Genomic DNA, 16,102 nt, shown 5'->3' with positions numbered 1-16,102 from the left:
ACACCGCATCACCCATCGCGTGAGCAATGTTTGCTCATATGTGTTTGAAATGTCTGAATCTCTGCACTGATTCTTTGACAGGTACACCCTTTGAGCATCGTGTGGGATCGGTTAATTTACTATGAGAGAGTAGGAATAGACTGGATATTGGGTGATTTGTTTTTTCTTAGAGAGTCGTGAGGCTCTGGAATACAAAACAGGCTAGTGTGGTAGGTGCTGACTCTTCGAATACTACCAGAGGGAACTGGGCTAGTTCCTGCCGAGGACAGAAATCACATAAAACGGAATGTGATCTTTACAAATCTTTGTAACCCTTGGTTATATGACCACCTTGGCTGGTTTCAGTGACCTGAGAGGGAGGATTGGAGAGGAATTTTCCAGGGCATAATATACCCTTGTTGGCCCTGTGTATTTCTCTTTTTCATTGACTGCGATTTTTAAACGGGTTGCGAATAAAACTGGAAATTGGAAACAAAATGCAAAAATGTAGAGTACCTCTATACCCAGCAGGTCTAACAGCTTCAGTGAAGAGAAACAGTTTTTTGTAGAATACTGTAACTACTCATAACAATGCTGCCCTCACGTTGCTGAAACCTATCCAATTGAGTCCCATTCAAAAGCATGTTCCCCCTTCGCAGTTTCAGGGGTCCATAACCCCTGCGAACAGCAGAACTTTACTGTATCTCAAATGTTCACATCTCTCTCCAATTTCCTAGTTATCCTGGTTTCAATGTTTTTGTTCAAACTTTTTAATTCTACTTTGTTCCCTTATGTAACAGAACAAAGTTTCCAGGTCTTTAAAAATAGTCCCTTAGTAAGCCCTGAAATACTTGGATTTTTATGTAACTCCTCCACTGAAGGAAACTTTTTGCTTCAACATTAGCTCTCGCATACCTAAGTGAAAAGAATTTTTAAACTTAAATAAAATGACAGAATGCATAGCACGGAAACGGGCAGGCCGCCAGTCCAAGTGTTCCTGATGTTTATGCTCCACACAGACAAATATTTTTTAAATTTGGAATCTTCTGGGTTTGGGATAATACAAGAAGGCAGGGAATGGGAACAGGCCACTCATCATATCAACCTCAAATGCAACTCTTTATCTTAAAATCTACTTTCCTCAATCAGTCTCTGAAAGAATATTTTTATATTGTATTCCCTGATCCCAAGTGTAATTGCATTACAAATACTAGAATATATCTATGTTTCTTTCTTTTCTCTCCTATGATTCAATCTCAATTGCTGTGATTCCTGCAAAACTGGAGTCATTGCACTTTGCTGAGAAATGAATGTCATAGAGTTATACAGCACAGAAACACATCATGTCCATGCCGGCCATCAAGCACCTCTCTATTCTAATCCCATTTTCCAGCACTTGGCCCATAGCCTTGTATGCTATGGCGTTTCAAGTGCTCATCTAAATACTTATTAAATGTTGTGAGGGTTCCTGCCCCGACCACCCCTTCAGGCAGTGTGTTCCAGATTCCAACACCCTCTGGGTGAAAATTTTTTCCTCAAATCCCCTTTAAACCTCCTGCACCTCAGCTTAAATTTATGACCCCTGGTTATTGACACCTCTGTTAAGGGGAAAAGTTTCTTCCTATCTACCCTATCTATGCCCTTCATAATATTGTATACCTCTAGTAGGTCCCCTCTCAGCCTTCTCTGCTCTAAGGAAAATATACCTAGCCTACCCAGTCTCTCTTCATAGCTGAAACACTCGAGCCCAGGCAATATCCTTGTGAATTTCCTCTGCACTCTCCAGTGCAATCACATCCTTCCTATAGTGTGGTGACCAGAACTGCACACAGTACTCCAGCTCTGGCCTAACTGGCGTTCCATACAGCTGCAATATAACCTCCCTGCTCTTATATTCTATGCTTTGGCTAATAAAGGCAAGTATCCCATATGCCTTCTTAACCACCTTATCTACCTGTGATGCCGCCTCCAGGGATCGACAGACATGTACACCAAGGTCCCTCTGATCCACTGTACTTCCTAGAATCCTTCCATTCATTGTGTATTCCCTTGCTGTGTTAGTTCTCCCAAAATGCATCACCTCACTTCTCAGGATTAAATTCCATTTGCCACTGCTCTGCCCATCTTATCAGCCTATCTATAGTCCTGTAATCTAAGGCTTTCCTCCTCATTATTTACGACACCGCCAATTTTCATGTCATCTGCAAACTTACTAATCATACCTTCTATATTCACATCTAAATCATTAATATACACTACAAACAGCAAGGGTCCCAGCACAGATCCCTGTGGTACACCACTCATCGCAGGCTTCCAATCGCAAAAACAACTTTTGACCATCACCCTCTGCCTCCTGCCACTGAGCCAATTTTGGATCCAATTTGTCAAATTTCCTTGGATCCCATGGGCTCTTACCTTATTGACCACTCTCCCATGCGAGACCTTGTCAGAAGCCTTACTGAAGTCCATGTAGACTACATTAACTGCACTACCGTCATCTACACAACTAGTCACCTCCTCGAAAAATTCAGTCAAATTTGTTAGACGTGATGTCCCCCTGACAAAGCCATGCTGACTATCCCTGATTAATCCCTTCCCCTCCAAGTGGAGATTAATCCTGTCACTCAGAAATTTTTCCAATAGTTTCCGTACCACGGATGTTAGACTCACTGGCCTGTAATTGCCTGGATTATCCCTACTACCCTTCTTGAATAATGGTGCCACATTCGTTGTCCTCCAGTCCTCTGGCACCTCTCCTGTGGCCAAAGAGATTTGAGAAGTGGTGTCAGAGCCCATGTAATCTCCTCCCTTGCCTCACATAGCAGCCTGGCATACACCTCAACAAAAACAGAATTACCTGGAAAAACTCAGCAGGTCTGGCAGCATCGGCGGAGAAGAAAAGAGTTGACGTTTTGAGTCCTCATGACCCTTCAACAGAACTATGAGGACTCGAAACGTCAACTCTTTTCTTCTCCGCCGATGCTGCCAGACCTGCTGAGTTTTTCCAGGTAATTCTGTTTTTGTTTTGGATTTCCAGCATCCGCAGTTTTTTTGTTTTTATCTCTGGCATACACCTCATCTGGGCTTGGGGATTTGTCCATTTTTAAGCCTGCTATAACCACTAATACCTCTTCCCTTTCAATGCGAATTTGTTCAAGCATATCATAGTCCACTTCCCTGATTTCTACACCTATATCCATAGTGAACACAGATGAAAAGTAATCATTCAAAACCTTACCTATGTCCTCCAGCTCCATGCACAGATTGCCACTTTGGTCCCTAATGGGCCCTACTCTTTCCCTGGTTATTCTCTTGCCCTTAACATGTTTATAAACTGCCTTGGGATTTTCCTTTATCTTGCCTGCCAGTGTTTTTTTATGCCACCTCTTTGCTCTCCTAATTTTTTTAATTGCTCCCGTACACTTTCTATGCTCCTCTAGGGCATCTTCTGTATCTGCCATAAGCCTACTTTTATTCCCCTTATGCAATCCTTTATACCCCTTGACATCCAGGGTTCCCTGGACCTGTTGGTGCTACCCTTCACCTTTATGGGAACATGTTGGCCCTGAACTCTCACTATTTCTTTTTTGAATGACTCCCACTGGTCTGATGTAGACTTTCCTACAAGTAGCTGCTCTAAGTCCACTTTGGCCAGATCCTGTCTTATCATATTGAAATCGGCCTTCCCCCCAATTCAGGACCTTTATTTCCAGTCCGTCTTTGTCCTTTTCCATAACTACCTTAAATCTTAGAGTTATGGTCATTATACCCGAAACGGTCCCCTATAAAACTTCTACCACTTGCCTGGCTTAATTCCCTAAGATTAGGTCCAGTATCACCCCTCTATTTCTGTTTATACTCAATTATCTGATAGAATGTGATCATTTTTTTGCTCCTGGAACTTGCAAATGATAATCCACCAGCAACCTTTGAAACTCTTTCCCATGCTTCTTGAACCAACTATTAAGAGAGACAAGAATGGAGGAGGTTCAAACCCCACTAATGCCGAAAGAGGTTGGTATTAAAAAAGAATGGACTTTTTTGTGATTAGTTACACAACTTTCCCCAAAATTGCTTATGCACATTTCTACATTTGATTTCTGAATTTTCCTCCTTCCTTTCCTAAAGAGTAATTTTGTATTGCAAGGATATAGTTCCACAGGTTCTGGTAGTCCTCAGTACTCTTATACATTGGCCACTGTTTATCTGAGAGTCTAGATTGAACAATCATCAGAGCTGAGCTTGTCCCCTACTTAAATATAACCATTTGTTGAGATCATTGGAGAGGGAATCTGACTTGTTAATATCCCAGTCCAGCAGTATTGAGATCAACTGTGATTCCACTAAAACTGCAACACTTAATACTCCTTATTAAGGAATGTACTTGTTTTATTAACTTGTCTAGTACTTCTCCAATGTTGCTATTCATTACAAAATGAAGTTGTTTAATGAGAAACTGCATTAGACGTGCTTTCCAATGCATTGAAGTCTCAAATATAATTCTATTTAGAAAAAAAATGATTTGTAAAGATAAGTCAGCTTTTAAAAAGAGGGCTAACTTTCTACCTTGGTTATGGTTTCTGAGAAAATACTGCTTAAAGTTAAATGAAACCAAAGGAATTATTTGCCTATTCAAAACTAGTGGAATAATTCAGATGTTCCAAGTCACAAAAGCTCTTACCATTGAAAAACAATACATACCACGGTCTCCATAGGATCATAGAACAGTACTACACAGGAGGAGACCATTGGCCCATTGAGCCTGTGTTGGCTCTTTTTTGAAGAATGACTCAGTTATTCCCACCCACCATTACTTCCTCATGTCTCAAATTGGCTTCACAAGTGCAAAATATACATGAAACATTCATTCTGTAGGAGCCATTTTGATTGCCTACAGAGGATTTACTGCTTTAAAGATCTGTTACTGTAAAGGCATGATCATGAAAGCTGCATTAATTTTTGTTTGAACGTATGCCCTTCAAGCAGTAGAAGAGGCTAATGTGAAGTGGTTTCACCAGTATTTAACCTACATATTTATCAGCAAATTAATCAAGTGTTGCTTGTAATTTTGTAAATTATGCAATTTGTAACTATTTTTCCTAGTATTTGTTGTAAACTGTTTTATATTAAACACTACTATATAATTTATGATGCTTTTAGAAAGTTTGATTTTTGCCTTGACTAATCAGTTGAAAATAACACTCAAATTTGTCCTTTTGTATAAAGGTTTAAATCCACAAACTCCTCAATAGTCAGGAAGTGGAGGGTTCTGTAAAAAGAAAAGCTGGATTGTGTGCATAATGCAACTTCCTTCACATCCAGTCTTGTGCTAGGTTTTGCCTAATTGATTCAAGTGAATGGAAAACTAAAATAACCAAAGCAGTTACAGCAAGATTGATAGATAAAACACATGTTACATACTGTGAGAAAGGCGGCATCAGGACAGAAGGACAAGTATGGGTCTTTGGCCCAAATGAGAGTTTTATATACAAACACATGGGCTTGGAATTTGACTCCTGAAGTGGGTGCGCAGAGTTGGAAAATTTTCCAGCTTGCTGCACCTGCCTCGGTGGGGAAAAACTGCCCCGAATAACTAGATTTTTGTTCCGATGGGAGGGGCGGTCGTGTACTGGAGTCAGGCCCACTGTCCTCGGAAACAGTTTGGAGGCAGCCACAGGTTGCTGAGTGCCAGGGTGGGCTGACTAAAAGGCCCGCTTCGGTGCTCTGAGACTTTCTCGGTTGCATGGTTTCAATATTAGGCCCTATAGCCCCCGCCCCTCGCACCCCTTCAGGCCCAGCACTGAGTTCAAATGGCTCTGCTGGGTCCCAGTTTCCCCCATGTGTGAATCACATCCTGCCCCCTTTCCCCTACCAGTGAAAATAGGATATGTTGGAAATGGGGGCGGGACTTCCGTATCCAGGGTCCCACCGCCATTTTGGATAAGGTGTGGAATCTCCATAACTCCATGAAGATCTGGGCCATGGAGTATTAGAAATAAATTGACTGAATTAAAGTTTGGGAAGAGCAGAGTAGCTGGTGTCAGAAAGGTATTGAATTTCTTGTGTTCCAGAATCAACAAAAGGACAGGCCATACTAGCTTTAATAATGAGCTAGACTTGGATAAATGTTCCCTTACCATCTTATCACCAATGATCATAATATGTATGAATTCAATCTTCGGTTTGAAAAGAAGAGTTATTATGATTCTAGATTTTTGTATAGCTGGCATTAACAGGTTGAGACAAGGATTTGATGGCAGCAAATTGGTCAAAACTGTCAAAATCTCCAAGTCCCAATGGTCTCCACCAGCATTTCAAAGGGAGTAAGTGAGAAAATTGCAAATGTTTTAGCCATGATCTTCCAAAGTAGTGTTGATTCAGGAACTGTCCCTTTAGATTGGAAAATCAGAAATGTAATCTAAGTAAGGTAAGAGAAACCAGGAAATCAGTCTTTTGTGTGGAAGTCATTGGAATCTGTAATTACAGGTAGTGACTGAACACTTAGAGATCTGAGATGTTTAGAGAGCGCCAACATGGATTCGTAAAGGATATATGGTCTTGGATGAGTTACAGACAGATCCACCAAAATGTTATCAGGGCTCCAAGGGCTGGATTGAGAGATTACATAAATTAGATATATGTTACCTGGAATATAGAAAGTCATAGGGTAACTTGATTTTAGGATTTTTGGTAGGACTGATAGCGGGAAGTATTATATGGGGTGGTGGGGGGAGGGTGGTGGATGTTGCAGTCTACATTGGAACATAAAAAAACCTAAGATCTCAAATATGTCATTTTGGAGTGAAGTTAGAAAATACTTCTTCACACAAAAAGTGGTAGATAAAATCTGAGTGATAGATTTTTGGGTGGATGAATGGAGTTGGTCAACAGATAAGTTATGATGTCATTGAATGAAAGAACTGCCTTGAGAGGCTGAATGGCCTACTCTTGTTCCTATGTAATGGAGTAGCTGAATATGAGGTGCTCCTCTTTAAACAGATTACCGAAAGTGTTTTGAGAAGTTTTGGTCTTAAAGTTTTCAGACAGTGAGTTGGCAATAAATGAGTATGTGTCAGTTTGTAAAACTAGAAACATTCCCAGCGTTGTTCAAATTGGTGCATGGAAAAAGTTGACCTCAAACATAAATTTCTTTGCAAAATATTGGAATATTTTTGAGGTTTAGTTTACAAGAGGGTAGTTAAATGCAACTTATTCTCAGCTATCTGCCATGAACCACACATTCCATCCACTGGCCAAACTTTAGACCACTCCTATTGTGAGGTGAGCTAGTCAGTCCATGATTGTCACAACGTTTTGTACCCAAGCTTCATGCCAGGCCTGGATATCTACCCCAGAGTTCCTCACTGCCACTTTCCCAAGCTTCTCTTTGAATTTAGTACCACGCTTTGTTTCTTTTGTGTCTTGTAAATATATCAGTGCAGAAAAATCCTCAGTATGTATAGGGTGCTGGATACTTGTGATGCTGACAAAATGAGAATTTGGCAAGGAAGCCATGAGACATGGAACTGTAGAGCAAGTGGTTACTGAGTAAAAGATGTGATTGTATTAAGAAATTGAAGTTATTGTTGGTGCTATCTTCAGAAGCCTGGGTATCATTTTTCATTGATTGTACCTGGAAGCTACGAATGGCCTATTCCCTCTCTGGTGTCAAGATAAGGGTCAAATGCATTGTTTAACATTCTGGAAAGTGAGATGAGCAACTTGAACACAAGCTGAAACTAACATCATAGTAACTCAGAAAATGGAAGTCTAGCAAACAGAAATTGAAGAGTTAATATTAATTGGAATGCAGGAGTCCTAATCTCAGGATTACTAATTATGCTATATTAATTGAGGCATAATTACAGATGCAAGAAGTTAATTTTCTATTGGTGCTTAGACAGTTTAGGTAGAGATATGAAATATTAGTACATTAGAGACCACTGAATAATGGGGAGCAAGCATAAGATCTAAACATTAGGCAAGTTGTAAAGGTTTGCCATAATAACAGTTGTAGGCATGGGAAATTCAATTATTCTGAAGTCAACTGGGATAAGGCATAAGTTTGTATTTGAACTAAGGAGAGTTTCTACATCCAAAGTGGTTGCTTGTTCAGTGAGTTCCATGCTTAATGAGAAAGATTTCAGTGCTAGATCGAGTTCTGGGTAATGAGGCAAGGTAAGTAGTGACCTGAAGTGAAATAGTGAACAAACCTAATTAGATTCACATTGAAGCTAGATAAAGAAAAATAATTAATTTAAGGTAAAGGCATTGTACAAGAAATTAATTCATTTTTGCAGCATGAAAGGAGGCCTATCCCAGATTAATTTGCTGCAATTAAAAAATGGCTGATTACATAACAAACCAGCAGGGAAAAATATTTATTTATGAGATGGATAAGATTCCAGTTAAATACATTCTCGAGTTTATCAAAGGCAGGAGTTCCATTTCAGGGAGTAAAAATTAGAATTTTTAAAACTAATGATTTCTGGTAAATATAGGAGAGAAAAAAATTAAAATGAAGAAAGACAAAAGATAAATTGTTTGGAAAATCATATCTTCACAAACTGAATATTCTAAATTATGGAAAGTCATGGCATTCAAATATCCAGATAATGCAGACCTGGAGTTCTTTTTAAAAAGGGTCATGAGTTCACCTTGGAGCTGTCAACAAGCAGGCCTTTTCCATGAAATCACCTGACCACCATGGTACTTGAGGAAGAATTATATATTTGTTTTGAACTGCAATTGCTTTAATTGATGGGGGAAAGTTTGGTAAAGGCACAGGCAAGTGATTTACTGGAAACCACATGGCAGAGACAAGTTTAAGTTTTGAACCTGTTGTTATGTGAAGTCAGTATTGTTGGGAAATAAGCTGAGCAGGAAGGCTGCTTTGGCTAAAATTTCATGTGTAATAATCCTATAGCCAGAGAGTCCTCATCTGGGTCTGCATTTTTGGACCTGCAAAGCTGAGAAAGGAAAAATTGGTTTAGCTGTATTCTCCACCACACCGATGCTCTGTTGGTGAGAACCTCCAGACATCTACCAGGAACAGTGGCCTGTCTTCACATGAGGGAGCTCCAGATCGACAGATTGAGTCCCTGCAAACTTTATAATTTATTTACAGCGCTTATCCTTGAAAGCCCATCTCTGTGCCCTTGTTTGCCCTTTGTTTGTTTATGCGTGTGTGCACGTGCAAGCTGGGATATTTTTAAAAGTGATAATTATCCTTCCTGAGTACAACTGTGTGTTAACCAGTTTTTGCAACTTGATTTTTTTTTAAGTTTTGTTTTATAATAAATAATCATTCTGAGTTTATTGAAAGAAGCCTAGTTAAAGTCAATTTTATTCTGGGTCTAACAGTAGTGAAGGTAAATAATTGGCCATTTTAGTGTGTAATTTAAACTTTTAAACTAACAGTTCGACCTGCGGAGTAGTGGGGCTGGATAAACTGCGCACTCCTCCCCTCCTGGTCATAACATGAAAGGAAGTGAAAAATATCAGCAAGGTGAATGGGGATGACACAAAGATAGGTCAGAAAATAAGTTGTGAAGAGGACAGACGGACTTAGCAAAGGGACATAGGTTAAATGAATGGGCAAAAAATTGGCAGATGGAGTATAATGTGCCGTGATGAAAGTATAATTAATTTCATAGTATTTTTCTGGTTTATTGTGAAGTAGGTTTATGGGTGTGATTATAGTTGGTTCTGTCTGTGTATTGAATTACATTTGGAGCCAAGTAGACTGCAAGCTTGAAATCATCAAAAGAAGTTAGGCATAAAATTGTGCTTGACATGCTAATGAGTAAACATGGATGCTGGCTTAGCATATAAGATGTGAAAGGAATTTGTCTATTTAGATAAATGAAGGCATTGTTGGATTTCAAAGGGATGTTAGTCTGTTTACAACTAGCCAGGTAAGCAAGGCTAAGGAGTGTGTTTATTTTTCTCAAAGGTTACTGACAATATTGGAAACATAAAAGTTTTTATATTATGAGGAAGATACAGTTTCAAAGACATATCAGAACAATAAAATTCATATATTAAGAAGAGAGAAATGTATTTAAAGGAGAATGAAAGGCTATGTGGGGAAGGCCTTGTAAGATTTAACAGGAGTGTGTAAAACAGCCTTTAAGAAGCCTCTAGCCATTTGTGCATAAGTCTGCTATGTAACAAAACTGAAGTTGGGGAAAAGTTATTTGGAATTCCACTGTCAAGTGGGCATTGTGTTAACTTGCTGGTTCTGTTTTAAATCTCAAATCTACTTTGGACTGTTGCCTTAAAGGGAGTGTAACTGGGAGTCAGATCAATTAAGAATTTTAGGATTTGTTATAGTAGTAAGTAATTGTAGTCTATGTATGTGCTTGAAATGTTTTATTTTGTTAATATTTTAGTTTAATTTTTAAAAAATCTCTAAAGCTCTTGGTGGACTCATTACGCCTGAATTCAGGACACACATCTTCTCATAATAAATACAAATTGCAAAACCGTTGTGATAGTGCGACCAAGTTTCCCTTGTGGATTTGGTCCACCTGGCACACATCACCTGCCATGTCATAACATGTGGGAAAAAGGGAACTTGTCCACTTTGGCAGGAAGAATAAAATAGCAACATTTATTTAAGTGGCGAGATTTTGCAGAAATCAGAGGGATCTGGATTTCCTGAGACATGAATCTGGAAAAGTTAGAATGCAAGTACAGCAAGTGATTAGGAAGGCAAATGGAATGTTTTCATTTATTGCAAGGGGAATGGAATATAAAAGCAGGGATGTTTAAGAAGGAAATAGATAGATTTCTGGACTTTCAAGGCATCAAGGGGTGTGGGGAGAGACTGGGAGTATGGCACTGAGATAGAGGATCAGCCATGATCATCTTGAATGATGAAGCAGGCTCGAAGGGCCAAATGACTTACTCCCGTTCCTATTTTCTATGTTTCTATTTTTTGCTACAGTTGCAGAGGGTGTTGGTGAGACCACATCTAGAATAATGTGTACAGTTTTGGTTTCCTTATTTAAGAAAGGATATAGGTGCATTAGAAGCAGTTCAGAGAAGATTCACATGACTGGTACCTGGGATGGGCTGTTATCTTATGAGGAAAGATTGGGCCTCTATCCGTTGGAGTTTAGAAGAATGAGAGGTGATGTTATTAAAACATATAAGTTCCTGAGGGGACTTGACAAGGTGGATGCTGAAAAGATGTTTCCCCTTGTGGGAGAGACTAGAGCTAGGGAGACACAGTTTAAAAATAAGGGGTCTCCCATTTAAGATGGAGATGAGAAGAAATTTTTTCTCTTCCAGGGTCGTGAATCTTTGGAACTTTCTTCCCCAGACGGCAGTGTAGACAGGGTTAATGAATTTTTTTTAAGGCTGAGGTAGATAGATTTTTGACTAACAAGGAAGTCAAAGATTATCAGGGGTAGGTGGAATTTGGAATTGAGACCACAATCAGATCAGCCATGATCTTATTGAATGGCGGAGCAGGCTTGAGGGATCGAATGGCCTACTCCTCCTAATTCATATGTTTGTATGTTAGGGAGTTTGAGGCACAATATTTTATATAAAAGCACGTAATTAAAAGCATAGTCAACGAAGGCATTTGATATGGTATGAAGAAATGTAACGGAGTGGAGAGCAAGTTGGTTGACACCAGGGAACAGAGTTAGGATAAATGTGTTGTTCAGATTGGAGAAGTATTAGAGGTGGTAATACCATGGGTTGGTGCTAGGTCCAGTTTTGTACAAATATCAAGCATAAGGAACATAATTGTGAAATTTGCAAACAGCAGAGAAGTAGAGGGTTTGGCAAATCGTGAGGACTGTTTAAAAAAATGCCAGGATATCATTTGGGCAGGATGCTGGGGGGAGGGGGGTTGGGGGGGCGGTCAAAAATTATTTTCCAGGGGATCTCTTTGAGATTTTCCTGAGGGCTACTTTTTATTTTGAGGGGCTCTTTCTTTTCCCATTCTCATTAACTCCATTATTAGGTGATGCAGTCAAATAGCAACATTACCTTCTGTATTTGTGTTGAATATTTTTCAGGATATCCTTGTTTAGACAGATAAGATGGCACAAATAGCAAAATGAAAAGATCTTATATAGCAGCCTGTCCAATCTCAAGCCAAGGATTAACCAGATCAAAATAGTATGCTAACCATATGTCAATGCTATAATGTCATGACCTATTTCCCATTCTGAATTACCCTTGAGAAGCTGGTGGTGAGCTGCCTTCTTGAATGGAACTGAGTGCCTTGCTGGGCCATTTCAGAGGGCAGCTAAGAGCCAACCAATATTGATGTGGTTTTGGAATCATATGTCAGCCAGATTAGGTGAGGATAATTTCTTTAAAGATCATTAATGCTTTTTTTAAACAACATTTCAATTTATTTAATTAACTAAGTTTAAGTTCCCTTGTGAGAGGGAATGCCTGTCTCCTGATGATTAATTCAGGTCTCTGAATTACTAGCTAAGTAAGGTGAGCACTCCGCATCACGAACTGAACTAGTGTCAAACGTAAAAGCACATTAGCACATTCCTGCCTTCTCTGTTCCAAGTCATATGCCTGATATCCACTTATTTCAATGCCTTATCACATAAGGACCCAGGAGCCATTTGTTCTTTGGTACTCTCCACAAACATTGGTTGCATTCACACTGCAAACTAGAGTCAACATGAGAAGGTTCTGATGCCAGTTACAGTGCAAGGTGCAGGTTGAAGCTGAGCTGACACCAAAGCAATGTGTGGTGAGGCATTCTGCAGGAGGGAGTTTTGCTCCCAATTCACTCCAGAGGCAATGTGGACTGCACTGATTTAAATCCATCGAAAAATGGAAACCACTTCCCAACTATGTTACACTTGTAATAAATGCAAATACAGCTGAAGCAGCAACATAACTATGGCCAGCGATTAAATTTAGGGGCAGAGCTGCTGGGAAAAGTTGGTACTCAGAGGGACCTGGCTGTCCTTGTACAGGAATCAAAGAAAGTTAATGCAAGTACAGCAAGCAATTAAGAAAGCACCTGGTATGTTAGCCTTTATTACAAAGGGATTAGGGATTAGCGGCACTGTATCAAATTCCTTTTGGAAGTCCATGTACATCACATGAACAACATTGCCCTGATCAACCCCCTCTGTTACCTCATCAAAAAACTCCAAGTTAGTTAAACATGATTTTCCACGCAGAAATCCATTCCGGCCTTCTTTAGTTGGCTGGTATTTGTCCATGTGACTATTAACTTTGTCCCAAATTATTGTGTCTAGAAGTTTGCCTACCACCAAAGCCAAACTGACTGGCCTGTATTGCTGGGCTTGTCCTTACACCCTTTTTTGAACAAGGGTGTAACAATTGCAATTCTCCAGTCCTCTGGCACCACCCCTGAGTCTAAGGAAGACTGAAAAATTATGACCAGTGCCTCCACAATTTCCAATATCATTTGTTGCAGTGTCCTTGGGTTCATCTCATCTGGTCCTGGTGCCTTATGAAGTTTAAGTATTGATAACCTACCCAATACTACCTCCTTTACAATTTTAAACCCTTCTAGTGTCTGAATTACCTCTTCTTTTACCATGGCCTGGGTAGCATCTTGTTCCTCAGCAAAGACAGATGAAAAGTATTCATTTAATACCTCAGCTATGCCCACTGCCTTCATGTGTAAATTCCCTTTCTGGTCCCTCATCATCCTTATTCCTCCTTTTACCACCTTTTTACTATTTATATGCTATAGAAAACTTTGGGATTCCCTTTCATGTTAGCTACCACTCTCATTTCATACTCCCTCTTTGTTTCTCTTATTTGCTTCTTCACCTTCTAGCTGAACCTTCCATTATTCAACCTGGTTCTCAATGGTAGTTTCTATCTGACTCCTGTCAGAAGTACACCTTTTCTTTAACTTAATTTCTGTCCCCTTTGTTATCCAGGGAACTCTGGATTTATTTGCCCTACCTTTCCCTTTTGAGGTAATACACCTTGACTGTGCTCAAATTATACCTTCTTTGAAGGTAGCCCATTGATCAGCTACTGTTTTTCCTGCCAACCTTTGAATCCAATTTATTCAGCTCAGAGCTGTTCTTATCCCATTGAAGTTGGCTTTCCTCCAGTTAATTTCTCATACACTGGATTGTTCTTTGTCCTTTTTCATAGTCAGCCTAAATTTTATGATACATTAATCACTGTCCTTTTAACGTTCTCCTACTGATACTTGATCCACTTGGCCCATCTCATTTCTAAGAACCAGATCTCGCCGTGCCTCCTTCTTTGTTGGACTGGAAACATACTGCTGAAGAAAATTTTCCTGACCACACTGTAGGAACTTTATTGAAATTTATTGTGAAATAGTGGTATCTGTGTCTATATGTGTCTGTGTATGTGCGTGTGTGTGACTTAATTGGATTAAAGGCAGCTGGTCTGAAGGCTTTGATGTATTAGAAGATAAGCTAGGTTTGAAATGTTAAGTAGGTAAACATAGGGGTAAAGGGAACATTTGCATTCTAAAATAAACTGGACTAGACTGGTTTCAAAGGAGAGGTGAAATGTGTCACCTAGCCAGGTGAAGTTCAGAAACAGCATATTTAATTTTCCCAAAGATTACTGGTAAAATTAGTACTATGAGAGATATAGAAACATAAAAACATAGACAATAGGAGCAGGAGTAGGCCATTCAGCCCTTCGAGCCTGCTCCGTCATTCACCATGATCATGGCTGACCATCCAATAGCCTGCTCCTGCTTTCTCCCCATATCCTTTGATCTTTTTCACCCCAAGAGCTATATCTAACTCCTTCTTGAAAACATAAAATGTTTTGGCCTCAACTACTTTCTGTCGTAGCGAATTCCATAGGCTCACCACTCTCTGGGTGAAGAAATTTTTCCTCATCTCAGTCCTAAATGGTCTATTCCGTATCCTCGGACTGTGACCCCTGGTTCTGGACTCCCACACTATTGGGAACATCCTTCCTGCATCTACCCTGTCTAGTCCTGTTAGAATTTTATAGGTTTCTATGAAATCCCCCTTCATTCTTCTGAACTTCAGCGAATATAATCCTAACCGGCTCAATCTCACCTCATATGTCAGTCCCGCCATCCCAGGAATCAGTCTGGTAAACTTTCACTGCACTCCCTCTATAGTAAGAACATCCTTCCTCAGATAAGGAGACCAAAACTGCACACAATATTCCAGGCGTTGTCTCTTTATTAATAGAGAGGTAAATTTCGAAGACCTAGTGTAACAGTGGGAATTCAAAGGGAAAAATATGTATAAAGGAGTGAAGGCTGTGTGGAAAGGTAGGCATTCTAAGATCTAACAAGTGCGAAAAGCTTGCAGCATCTAAGCCTCAAGCTGCTGTCTACAACAAACTGAAGTTAAGAAAACTCACTTTGAATTGGATTGTTCAGGGTATCGTGTTTCTTTGCCTGAGTCTTTTAAAATCTTTGTGTCTTACAGTTGCCTTAATGAAAGTGTAACTGGGGGTTAGATTAATTAGGGGATTTGGAAGTTATCTTAATAGTAATTGTAGATCTATGCATGTATTTAAAACCACTTCTTTTTTAATAAGGGTTTAATTTAGTTTTGTAAGAAACCTATAAGACTTGGTGGTCTTGTTACTACTGAATTCAAGGCACGCATCTCGAAATTTATACAAATTGCAAAACAAGTTGTGGCAGTTGTTTCAAGTTTCCATTTGGGATTTGAGCAGCTCAGCATTTACTGTCGGCTGTGCCATAACAACTCTCTCTGTCCTTTACACTAATACTATTCCAGTCTACATTTGGAGAATTAAAATCCCTCAAAGTCCCCCAGATCATGGTTGTGGTCTCAACTCCACTTTCCTGTCTGCCTCCATAACCCTTGACTCCCTTGTCCATCAAAAATCTGTCTAACTCAGCCTTGAATAAATTCAATGACCCTGCCTACACTGCTTTCTGGTGAAGAGAATTCCATACCCTAAAGACCCTTTGAGAGAAAGAATATATCCTCATCTCCATGTTAAAATGAGACCTCTTATTCTTAAACTGTGTCCCCTAGTTCTAGTCTCACCCACAAGAGGAAACATCCTCCCGGTATCCACTCTATGAAGTCCCTTCAGGATTTTATATGTTTCAATAACACCACCTCTCATTCTCCTAAACTCC

This window comes from Carcharodon carcharias, chromosome 11, assembly GCF_017639515.1.
Source record: "Carcharodon carcharias isolate sCarCar2 chromosome 11, sCarCar2.pri, whole genome shotgun sequence".
Lineage (NCBI taxonomy): Eukaryota > Metazoa > Chordata > Chondrichthyes > Lamniformes > Lamnidae > Carcharodon > Carcharodon carcharias.
Note: the sequence above shows the minus strand (reverse complement) of the source record.